At 44.2% G+C, this 12,350-nt stretch overlaps 1 long non-coding RNA gene across 1 annotated transcript in view; it reads right to left on the reverse strand.

Annotated features, from left to right (window-relative positions):
• Positions 1-11,137: 11,137 nt before the first annotated feature.
• Positions 11,138-12,350, reverse strand: part of LOC116441998 — a 37,664-nt gene continuing 36,451 nt past the window's right edge. The window contains exon 3 of the long non-coding RNA XR_004239332.1: positions 11,138-12,142. This is a non-coding gene — a long non-coding RNA (uncharacterized LOC116441998). The remainder of the gene's footprint in view (positions 12,143-12,350) is intronic.

Raw genomic sequence — 12,350 nt, forward strand, 5'->3', positions numbered from 1 at the left:
CATGGTTCTTGAAGCACTTGGAATATATTGGGAATTAAGCGCTTTTGTCTGAGAAAATTGTCTGGCCCTGAAGACAACTCCAGTGTCCACCAGAGCTGACAGAAAGGGTACACTTGTGTTTACCTTTGAGGCTTGAAAGAGTTTTAATTCCTAGGAAAACACACGGTGCTGAGTGAGAGGGCTGCAGACGTGGGGCTCCCCTGCGCCATCTCCTTGACAAAGGAGGGCTGGCAGCCCTGGAAGCAGAGGGGTCCCAGGTCAGTAGAACCCAGATTGTAGAAATGTCCCAAGTAGGGTTGCAGCTCTGGGGCTTTGAATTGAATGCAGGTGGGAGGCTGGGGGAGACACAAGCTCTGGCAGCCATGCAGAGCTCCTGGGGTATTTTCCAGGGGGTGCCCTATTGTACAGTCCCTCAGCCCCACACTGGGTTTAATTATCCGAGGCAAAAAATTGACCTGGGAGCATGAAGGCAGAGTAAAGAGGCTTACTGCTACCTGTGAGAAAATATCCCCACTTGTGAACTTTGAATTTACTTGAAACTGAAACTTGAGCTTGGATTTCAGCATCAGGATTGACTTCTGAGTGTTCTGAGTATCCTTTGATGAGCTGCTGTGCAGAGCTCGCTGGCTTTTCTGCATGGCTGATCTCCTAACTCCCATGGCATTACTTCAAGTGCATGACTGACTGCCTCAGAAACTGGCCCCCCTCTGCCCAAAGTGACTTGAGCTAACTTGCCAACACGGTTTGACTTTTGGATTAAACAAGTTCTAGATGTGCCTGAAATGTTCCCACACATAGAAATCCCTTTGTGAAAGGGCATGCGAAAGGTGAGTGAGATGTGAGAGAAGCTTGTATGTCATTCATACTTTCTTCTCTAATTAGAAATGTGAGTCGGTTGTTGTGTGCCTTTATTCGACTTCTTTAGGCTCTTTGGAAGCCCTATTGTATCTGTGTGCCTGTTAATTTCCTCAGCAGACTAATTCAGCTTGCTCTGCTGACATGTAGTTAATTATGTTTCAGTTAACTCGTTTTCCTGGATGATGCTCAGCTGCTGTCTGTAAATTAAATGGCTGCCTGGATAATCAAAAGTTTCTGAAGTTTCTCTCTACCCTGAGCTGGGCTGGCACTCTGCTCGAGATCCTGGTTGCAGCTTGGGGAGAAGGACATGCCTGAGTGAAATGTAAGGAGGAAGAAAGTAAATGGATCCTGAACCTTCTGAAACTTCAAACTCTCTCTGCAAATAAACTAATTAAGTGTCTATGCCTGGGAAGATTTGATCAGAAATTATTACCCTATGGCAGCTGGATGAGCTCTTAGAGGAGCAGAGGCACTAGCAGGAGATGCTCTCTGTTCCTGGTCATGTCCTTTTTTCAGCTGCCCATTTGGGTCAAAGCCAGCCCAAATAAGTGCCTGCATCTCACGGAAATGTCCCCCTTTTCCTTGAGTGAATCTGGTCAAATATTTGAGCTTGTTCAGTGTGTTGGGCCTGCTTTCACATTGGCTATATACAGGGAAAGATTTTAGTGTCACAGCAGCCTCTTCTCCATGAGCCCACAGAGCTGAGCTCTTCCCAAAGGAGACTACAGCAGGACACATTACCACCTGATTAATTGTGAATTCACATGGAAAGAAAGCTTAGAATTAATCAAACTGCAAGAAATTGTTTATAACTGACCATTTTCATGGAAATACGGGGCCAGACTTTGATTTAGATCCATTTGATTGATAGGTATGGAGTTATATCCAAGATACAAATTTGCTTTGGATGTTACAATGGGCATGCAATTCCTTTTGGGATGACATGACTGGACTGCAGCCCACTGCTGGGCAGTGACGCTTCAGGTGAAATTTCAGAGCCCTCTGACCCTTCTCCAAAAGTATGACAATTCCCCATGGAAAATAATTCTGCTATCATTAAGTGGATTTCATGAATAAATCAGAGGCAACACTGTGAGCCATGCCTGCCAGGAATGTCTGAGGTGAGGTGCCTGGGAGGCAACAGCTTACATGAAGAGCAGCTAATAAAAATAAATTCACTTTTATGCAGAACTTCAGAGTTATTTCACAATATCCCACGCTTCCCTTTATTTGCTTGTCTGGGACACATATAAAGGAAATTTGTTTCAGGAAGCTTGGGTCTTTATTTTTAGTGGGGGAACTCAAGTAGACACCTGGCTTCTCCTAGAACTCACTGGCACCTGGGCATTTAGCTCTGATTCCTTCATATTAATTTTTGGCAACTGATCTATACTTCGGCTTACAGAAAGGCATAGTTACAGACCCTTTTCTTTCTTCTTCCTGCTCTGAAATGCTTACTTTTCCTAGTCAAATCTAGCATGAAAATCAGTTCCATCTGAAGGCAATTGTAAGAGGCCAAGTATCTAGACTGAACTGGAAAAAGTACATTTTCTCTGCTTAAAAAAAATAATTTTTTTCTGTATCTTAAAGCAGGGAGGGAAGAACATCATCAGGCCTGGATTTCTTCAGCACCACTTTACTGTTGACCGTATCTGAGTGAATGGTGGTTTGGGTTGTCAGAGATGTCTGGCAATCTCCGAGATCTCTGTCAGAGATCTCACATCCTGTCTGATTCGCAGTACGCAATATCCAGTGAAGTCTTGCTGTACTGGTCATGCACAAAAAACAAAGTTATTGACAGAAATAGCTGGTAGAAAGTACATAAAGGCAGTGGATAAAAATTAATTTTTTTGGTTTCTACTCTCCAAAACTACCAAGAGTGCTTTACAGGTTGCTCAGATATTTTCTAGTGCTTCTTGGAATCTTATGTCTGAAGAACACTTTCCCCATGGACATTACTGGGAGCACAGATCTGGTCTCTATCTACGTCTGTCACATCATAATCTTGTCTTTATCAGAACTAGATCTTCTCCCAACATTATGTCAAGATCCAATCTATAAGCATTGATACTTCAGTAGTGCTGATTCTGGCTTTCTAGTCAGTCTGCTGAGTTCACCACCACGCATGAGGTACTTTCTGGTTTTGCTATACTTTTGCCTGAAGACCTCATAGTGTTTTAAAGCTTCTTTGTTTTGTCTCTGGATTTTGTACACCACTTCTGTCTCCTTTAAGTGAGCTTTTGCCATTGCTTTCAGCATTCTAGCTCAGGGCTCCTCCACTGATCCCCAGGAAGCTCCTCAGAGCAGGCAGCACTTATCCTTGGAGCATGGTTGCAAGGGAAGGTATTTTACTACTCTTACTACTAGCAGGAGTAATGAGCAGATCCGGATGAAATAACTGCCATCGTTGAAATCTCTGTCAAATATTCCACTGGTTTCAGTGGGGATGAGTCAATTTTACTTTCAAGGCTTCAACATGTCATCAACATAACAGTTCCAAACACAGATTTTTGAGGAAAAAAAATAGTGTAGTGAGGACAAGAGATATAAATAAAAAGAAAGTACAAGATAAACTATGCATAAAGCACAATGTACTTAACAATGAAACATAGCAAGATGGATTTTTCAGTAAATGAATGCGTTAGCTCATGCTTGACAGCATCTGTGCAAGCAAAGTCCTGCTGTATGCAAATTGGATGCCTAACAACTTGTGTGGCTAGGCAAATAAGCCATATGTAGGCTTACAATGTGAATTTGTAATTAATTCATGCTCCTGGGTAAAACTGAGTCCTTCATGAAATCCAGCACCTGTATAAGTCTCCTCTCCATTCTGAAAAATCTTAACGGTAGAATCAGAAGTCTGAAATTATAAATGTAATTAATATTAAATGAAATCTAGCATACAATTTTATTCAAGAAATTAGCTAACAATTAGCACTCATTGACTGGCATTTGAAGACTGGAGGGGGGCAAATGTAGCTGTAATCATATGTAAAAGGGATGAAGAGTGTGGAGAAATCTGGAGAATGGCAGCTCTTACATCCGTGCCAGGAAGATTAGCCCAGACTGTGGTATAAGATAATGTTAGTGCACATCTGGACGAAACCAGGCAAGTGATAAAGGCTTCTGAGTGGAAAGTTCTGCCCAACAAGCCGCTCGGGGCATTTTGGTGAGATCAGTTCATATGTGATGCCAGTGACATTGTGTCTTTGGTTTTCCTACGGTCTTCTCAGAAAGATTTTTTGGAAACTAAGTAACCAGGTGACAAGAGCTAGGGTCTTCATAACCCAAATGGTTGGCTAATGATAGAAAATGACAAATGGAAGTAAATGGTCATTTTCTTCAGTGGACAAAAGTCATCAGTGGAGCTGTGCAGGTCTTTTACCTGTGCTAGTAATCTGTGCCAAGTCTGGGTTCTTTGATGTGTTCATAAATGATCTGGAGAGGGAAGGGAGCCTTGAGTTATCATTTGTTGGCAGTACCAAGTTGTTCAGGGTATTGAAATGAAGGCAGACAGTTAGGAATTGCAAGAGGATCTAATGAAAGTGACTGGGAATAAGAAAGCAAATAAATTCTTGCAGATAAATTATCTAGATTGTGAATCAAACTGCTTATGTCACTGTGTGAGGTGGTGCATATGGAGAGGAGGACAACCCCCTATTTGTGTGTATGATGGTAGGCTCTGAGCAGAGAGGTCCTTGGAAAGAGCACCTCCATCCACAGAGACAATCAAAGGCCAGTTAAATACTGAGACTTACTGGGAAATTAAGAGAGCATGAAACAGGAACCCAAATGCTGCTGCCAGAGATGGGGGTCCCAGCTCTGCGCATATGCGCAGCTCTGGGTTCCTCTCTGCAAACAGCACAACCGAAGGTATTCTTACAAGGAATTACTGGGTTGGTTACAACTGTTAAGCCTCAAAAAGGTAGCATTTAAGAGGGTGTAAGAAAGATTTAGAAAGCTGTGAGTGTCATGGGCGTGATGGCTAGGAATCAACAGCTCGATGCAAGCCCTAGGGCCATGCAACCACTGTTGAGTGGAGCAAGCATGACAAAGGCAAGAGTGATCACTTCTCTTTGTCTTCTCCTAACTCACATGCAAATATATTGGCTGTCGAGACTCAGTTGCTCAGGAGGACTCTTGACAGTGTTGCCTATCTGGGTTAAAATACAGCTGTACCGTCTAGCTTTGGGCTTGCCTGTGGCAGCAGGGCAGAGTTCCAGGGCTGCCCCAGTTCCATGCTGCCTGCAGAGTGAAAACAGGAGTGCTTTTTATTAACAGCCTGCTGAAATGTCTGCCCAGTGGCAAATAAAGGACCAGACTCAAAAGTGAGCTGCTCAGACACCATTAGTTCCTGTCATAGTGGTGCCAAGAGAAAAAAACGGGAAGAGGGAATGTGTTTTTCCCCGCCAATTTAGCAATCTCCAACAACCATTAAAATGTTTTAATCATGTAATTATTGCAATCTTTTTACCACAGAGAAGGTTTAAGTATGGTTTGCAAGGCAAAGCTTTATTTTTTCCCTTCACAAGTATGAATCTCACAGTAACTCCAAGTCTTCTTAGTGTGGAGTGCTAAACAGGTGATGTTACTGTAGTGATTTTACTCTTAAGCAAGAGGTATGACATATACTTTGAGTTTTCCCATTTTCGAGATAAGAGAGCCATATAGATTTTGGCACCTTCCTGTTTAAGATAGTTAAGCAAAAGTGAGGGAGGTACATCCCAGGTGTCTGATCTACAGGTTCATTTATTGTGGTGGCTGCTGAGCTTGCACATGGTCCTGGAATGACAACCTTCCTGTTTAGAGTAGGAACACTATCTGGAGGGCTACACCTTCAGGACCCTCATGCCCACGTGCATCATCCGTGATGAGCAGAAGCTGAATTCTGCAAGGGGCAGAGGATCAGCTGAGCTGTGCACAAGCCTGGCTCATGTGGCCGAGGGTGGATGGCAGCCTGGGCTCGCAATGTAGCAGCTGAACTGCCAGCAGCAACCTCCCACCAAGGCTGCCGGCAACATTTCAGTGCTCATCGCTGTGAGCATCCGCTCCCTGCTGACTTTGGAGGCGGGGAGACGCAGCTCTGTGCCTCTCTCCTGACTGCTATAGCCCTGCTGACTGCTCTCCTGCAGAGGATGCTCATGCCAGTGCTGCCACTCTCCTAGGGTGCTCGACAGATTCGCTTTTTGTTCTCTTTTTTTCCCCCCCACGCATAAATCTTGTCGGCTTCAACCTAATTGCATCTTTTTCCGACAGACTGTCTCAGGAGCAATGCAAATGAGCTTTGAAATGTGGAGATCTGGTTTATATTTGTCAGTTAATTGCCTGAGTGGCACAGACATCTAGAGCTGGCACCTGCCTCCTTGTGTTAAGATCCATCTTTGATTTCAGATGCGATGCTGCATGTAGAAGCTGAGCTTCTGATAGAGGAGGATGTGCTCTTTGGACAGTATCTTGCTCCAGGTGAGAGTGATCTGAACTGCTTGGACTGGGTCTGTTTTATGCTGCAAACACTGATCACAGAGGCTGTGCCCAGTGCAATGCAGCATGGATCTGTTCACCTCTAGATGAGCTGACCCCGTCTTTACCCAGTGAAGCCCCAGCCCCCCTGCCCATCTGTCTGTCCCTGCTGTGTGACCATATGCATCCGTAGTGCACGTCCATGGACTCGTTTCTCCCTGAGATTTGACTCTGGGGTGCTTATGGGCATGAACAGGGCAGGGAAAGGCAGCACCTTCCTGAGTTTATTGTCTGACTGCACACAGATGCTGGAAAAAATAGGACATTTTGTTCTTTTTTGACATCTTTATTTTAAAAAAATCCCTCACACTTAAACATTAGGTCTTGAAATTCAGCCTATATTTCTTTTGCACTTCATTTCATCCCCTTGTCCAAATTTCTTCATTCAAATCCATGTCAGCTTTACCCAAACTCCCAGCAGCACACAGATGAAGTTAGTCAAGTACAGAGCTAGCTCTCATACCAAATGTCTGATATCAACCCTGTTTTCTTTCCCACACACTTCTGTCTTTTTTTTTTTTTTTTGCACCCTCTCTCTCCAAGATGGCAATCAGCTAAACAACAACACATTTTCTGAGAAACTCAGCCTATTGGGCTGTGTAAGAGCTGACATCCCTTCAGATAAGCTTTACTGCTCCTGCTGCCTCTCTGCCAGGGACTCCTGCAGCAACGCGCCAAATTAACAGAGTACCCAGAAAATGCCCCACTACAAGCAACACATACTTGAAACTACACCACGGCCCTAGTCCTAGCTCTGATGTTTGCTGGCTCATCCCAATGCAGAACACAACAGAGACACATTGGAAAGGTTTGATGTCTCCCACTGACACAAATGTCATGGTATCTCCATGCTGCATGGCAGATGCATTAGAAATTCATAGACCGATTTATCTGCACTACAGAAGGAATTTGGGGTGGATGACTTCAAGGCTTGAAGCATCTGCCAGCACAGGTCTGCACAGCACAAGCTTCACTCGCACTCTGGGTAAATTATCCAAACATTGAAGAAACTGTGAAGATGTACTGGTTCAAAGCAGCTCTGAGGCTTTGTCCCAGGTGGTTCATCATCTTTTTCATGGAAGCAACAGACATGGGTTGTTAGGACCGAGCAGAAAGATCAGGCAGTCAAATGCATGTACATGTGTGGGATCAAGAGCTTAAATCTCCATGAAACCTGGAGGAGGGATAAAACTGGCATCTTGCATCCGTTGCTAGGGAGCTTAAGGCAGGAACCATAGCAGTTTGTGTAAGGAGAAAGCACTAGAAGTGAAGTGCTTTCACAAAGGATTTGCTTTCCTTTAACCTCTATAAAAGACTGTGAAATGCAAAGACAAGTCTCATTTGGAGAAATTAAACCACAAATGCACATAGAGGAGGGGAAAGTGTATTCAGGGGAATATCACCACACTTGCCCCCTTCTCATATTCCTAGTTGGCCACCTGAGTTCCTATTCTTGTTTTGCAGGTGAGGAAACGTAGCCAGACAGTGTTAAGGCTGGAAACCACCCTACAGCTGGATATGAAGCTGTGTGGGTCAGCCAGTTGTTGGGAATGGTTTGCACTTTCACATGGAAGAAACAGAGCATTACGAACTCCTGTGCTGCAGGCTGGTATCTGCTCTTCTCCCAGGAGCAGTACACTGATCTTTGCTCTTGACGGGCACCTCTGTCTACCCCTATTGAGACAAACTTATCCCAGCTGTATCTGCACCAGAAAGAGCTGAATAACACTAGGGACGAATGTAGGTCTTGCAGATTTTCACACTGTTGCCCTTGGCAGCACTGCAGTATGCAAACACGGCTGAGATTCAGTATTGGCAGTTCTTCACACTTTATTTCTTGCAGAGGATAAATGCATGTTGTGGGGGGTCTTTATTTTGCCTATATTCAAGCTCATCTTTTCGTGTAGCATGTAATTAACAAAATGCTCCAATTAATCAGAAAGGGGAATTTTTAAAATCAGCCTTCTGATTCTGCACTTCCACTGCTTTCTAACAAACCAACACATGCTGCCCCAGGGTATTTACCATAGAATAACAACCAGATGGGTTATTTTGCTTCAAGCTGTTAACCCGAGCTGATTACTAAAACCCTGGAAAAGGCTTATATACTTTAGCCCTTTATTGATGTCAGAAAGTCCTACAGAATATATTTCTCATATTCCCCCGATCACTTTTCCAGAAGTACAAGGTTGATCAGCATCTCTTGATAAGGAAACAATTTATAAACATTTATTCATACATATTTAAAGTGTTTGCTAATCTGTGTTTTCTATTTTCAGTGCCTAAATAGAGACTTTTGGGGACTCATTTCCATTGAGGCTGATCATTTGCAGTGCTCAGTATTGAGTTGTGGCATCCCACTTTGCATCCTGTTTCTGTCCATGCTAAGAACCTAATTTGAGGCTGGAGATTATGCCCTGGGAATAGACATTGAAACTTCAGCATTGTAAAGCTGGGGATGGTGACATCTAAGGTTCTTTTTGGATCAGTTCCCAGGAAACTACCCACATAAATTTGTGTTGGTCAGCCTTGTAACATGAAACAACTACTTCCTTTGCATTTCCTGCTACATTGCTGTCTGTTGTGTGAGTTACCCCAAGCACATTAAGAAAAAAATCGGAGTCTGCCTTTGACTCTAATAATCCTCACGTCAGTTTTATTTGTTGCAACAGAGGAGTGGCTATAATAAACATAAAACAAAGAAATGAGGAAATCGTCATTACAAAGTGCTTTTACTAGTATCTTGTACTAATAAACACAGTTGTCTCTTTGGAAAGATGCCTCCAATCTGTTGATTTATTTTATATTAGCAGTGCTGTGAATGCTGGCTTCTCTGCTTTTATAAGATGAGCAGCGGAAAAAGGGTTGCCTCACAGGAGAGTTATGGAAAATTAGCTTGGCCTTTTCTGTAAATACTGTTTTATGTCCATCAGCTGGAAGATTATTTCTGAGCAATTGAGAGGGTTCATTGTCCCAGCCTTTCTGTTTGCTTCTGTCACGCCAAATTCTGTTCCTGCTTGAATCGGTTGCATTGTTCTTGCTGACTTCAGTAACACAAGAGTTTGGCCAAAAGACTTCAGTTGAGGAGTTGTAATGCGTCACTGACAACCTCATGGTCACTGTGGACAAAATGTGTCCATAAATGCAGGCTTCCTGCTGCAGTCAACCAGGCAAGCTCCAGGGAAGGTCCACAGCCTGCTCCTGTCCTGGTGGGAGGGGAAAACCCGGCCAGCTGCAGTTGTATTCTCCATACGGTAACACTCAAACCCAAGGGTTTGCTCACCCGCACATGGAAAACCTGAATGTTTTCAATTTTACTGATTGTTTTTTAAATCTAATCAGATTTCACTCCTGAAATGAGATAATGAGGCATCTCTGGAAACCACTGGGTGTGAGCAACAGGGCAGGGCTGCTTGCTGAGTGCTGCTGTGCACCACTGAGTGCCTGTCCCCTTCATCAGGCAGCTCCAAGACCCCCTTCCTCTTAGAAGGTGGAGACCTCACTTCAGTTACAGCACTGTTCAAAGCTTTCTCTTCCTCACAGCTCTTGGCCATCTCCCATGGCCTGCTTTCTAAGTATTTTTATTCCTCATTTAGAGCATGTTTGTGCTGGTGCTGTGGGATGTAAGCAGCAGCATCCCAGGAAAGGCAACTGCCCAGTGAGGACAGAGACTGCTCGAGATGATTCTCTCAAGCTGCGGTAGCTCATACCAAGAAGGACCATGCACTTTTGCTGTCTCATACAGCAATGAGGAAAAATGCTGGTTTTCCATAAGAACTAGCCCTAGATGTTAGGTCATCACTTCATCATGTTTATCATAGTTCACAGCTGCAGAGAAAAACAAAGATACAGTGTCTCTTGAAATTCAGACAGCAGTTGGTAAGGAAAAGATCCAACAAATATGGTCACATGAAGAAATAAAAGGACAAGTGTTTGTTTGGGAGATGCATGCTTCCCTGGCTGAGGATTGTCTTGATTTGCACTGCTGTGTGGCTTGAGCACAGAGGGCATGAGGAGACGGGGCTTGTCCTGCAGCTTCAGCAGAGTTTATGCAGGCTTCTGTTTGGTGATGCCTCTAGTTGAGCTGCTCCGAGGATGCCATCACAGCTTCTCTCAGAGACTCTCAGTGAGCTCTGAGACCCTGTTAGTAAGAACTAAAACTGTCTTGGTGAGCCCTGAGACTGTGCTAGAGAGCGTTCACACTGTGGGGGGGGAAGCCCAGCTGGATGCAGGGTGCCCTGTCTCTTCTATTCACCCATTAAGTCTCCCTCACAAAGCAAGAATAAGAAGCATTATTTCCAGTCTCTATAAATTCTTCTGGTACTTGGACCTGACAAATGTTATTTTTACCTGGAACTGGAGATTAACTTAGAAGATTGACCAGGTCTGTTTAGGCCATTACCCACTGTGTGCTACATACGCGGAACAGCAGACGAGGGATGGGACTCACGGTAATAGCCCCCCTAAAACCTTCTTTCATTATCCTAAATTTTTGTTCAAAAAACCTAAAAACATGCAGGGAGCACAGATCTCCCTGCACAATATACCTGATCTCAGGTTTTTCCATCTGAAGCTTGTGTAAGGATTCCTCTGGTGCCATCAACACTGCAGACCCACTCTTGCATCCCAGTCCTCAGCCACGAGATTCTGCAGTCCCTAATGCCCAGAGGCAGATAACAAATCAGAACCTTTCTACACTTTGATCATATTCTAATATTTATATCATTTATTTGTTCTACCATGACAAATTTGCAGGAAGTTTACAAGGCCAGCCTTAAGCTTTTGCAACACTTTTTCCAAATTTATTTTACAAGTGTGAGTGCAGCACTTAGGCCCAGAGAGGGACTGAAAATCTGAGGATCCAATGGAGCATCCGTACCACAGCAGTGCCAGATTGCAAAGATGCCTCTTGTTGTGTGTACAATGCAAAGACCTTGGGAAGGACAACGTCAGCCTGGATGATCATATGGTTTATGTTTTGGGTAGCTACAGTACAGCAGGTAGAAAAGGGCAGCAAGGAGGGAAAGTAACACAGTTTTCATGTGGTCACTGGCAACACCAGAGATGGACCTACATGTCCTGCTGTCCTTGTAGTATCACTGCCCAGGAGAACTCAGGACCTCAGATTTGTCATGATATCTGCTTCCCCATCAAAGCTCCCCACTGTTCTGCCCAGGCTTCCTGGGGAAAAAAGTTGCAGTTAGAGAGCTCCCTTGCCCTGCTCAAAGGGGGATTCAGTAGCAGCAGCTGCACCCCTTCCCCAGATGGGTGCCGCAGCAATATGGGGGTATTGGGTAGAGGAGCTTTGGGAACCAGATGTCCTCACTTTGCAGGAGCAAGGGAGACAGTGTGAAGTTCAGGTGCCAGTATACAACCCGTTGGCTGTTCTGGAGCGGATTCCATTGAACCCTGGCCTGTGCTGCCATTCTCCCCAGGCTGTGATGTTAGTTGTTTGCTGACTCCTGGTTTTGTAACACAAAAACTGCTCTACTTTAAGCCTTGCTTCTGCTAACCTCACAATTAATTTCAGCAGAGTTAACCCTGGTTTTAACTTTATTGCAGCCTGAAAGACTTCTGAGATAGGAAACACAGGGCAGTGGGTGGGGCTGTTTAAAGGCATGTTAAATACAATTTTTCATACCTGGGCAATCCCAGAAAGACATACAGCAGGTGATAACCTTGGGTGCCAAACATTCTGCTCCACTGATGAAAGCCCCAGTACATCTGGCTGCCACACACACTCCTCTCCTCCCCGACAACTGATCTACAGAGAAAGAAGGGAAAGAATGAGCACAGTCATATCCTCAGCCATTTATTTAAGCTGTGGTTATTGACTATAGTGACCTTGTATTTCTGCGCATTACACAGCAGGTGATGTTTCTGTTTTGGATAGCATGTATCACTGAGGGAAGGGATAGAATATTTTGTAGAGCTCCAGCACAAGAGAAAGAAAGCACTGTGTAAGGATTCAA

This window comes from Corvus moneduloides, chromosome 3 (genome assembly GCF_009650955.1).
Source record: "Corvus moneduloides isolate bCorMon1 chromosome 3, bCorMon1.pri, whole genome shotgun sequence".
Lineage (NCBI taxonomy): Eukaryota > Metazoa > Chordata > Aves > Passeriformes > Corvidae > Corvus > Corvus moneduloides.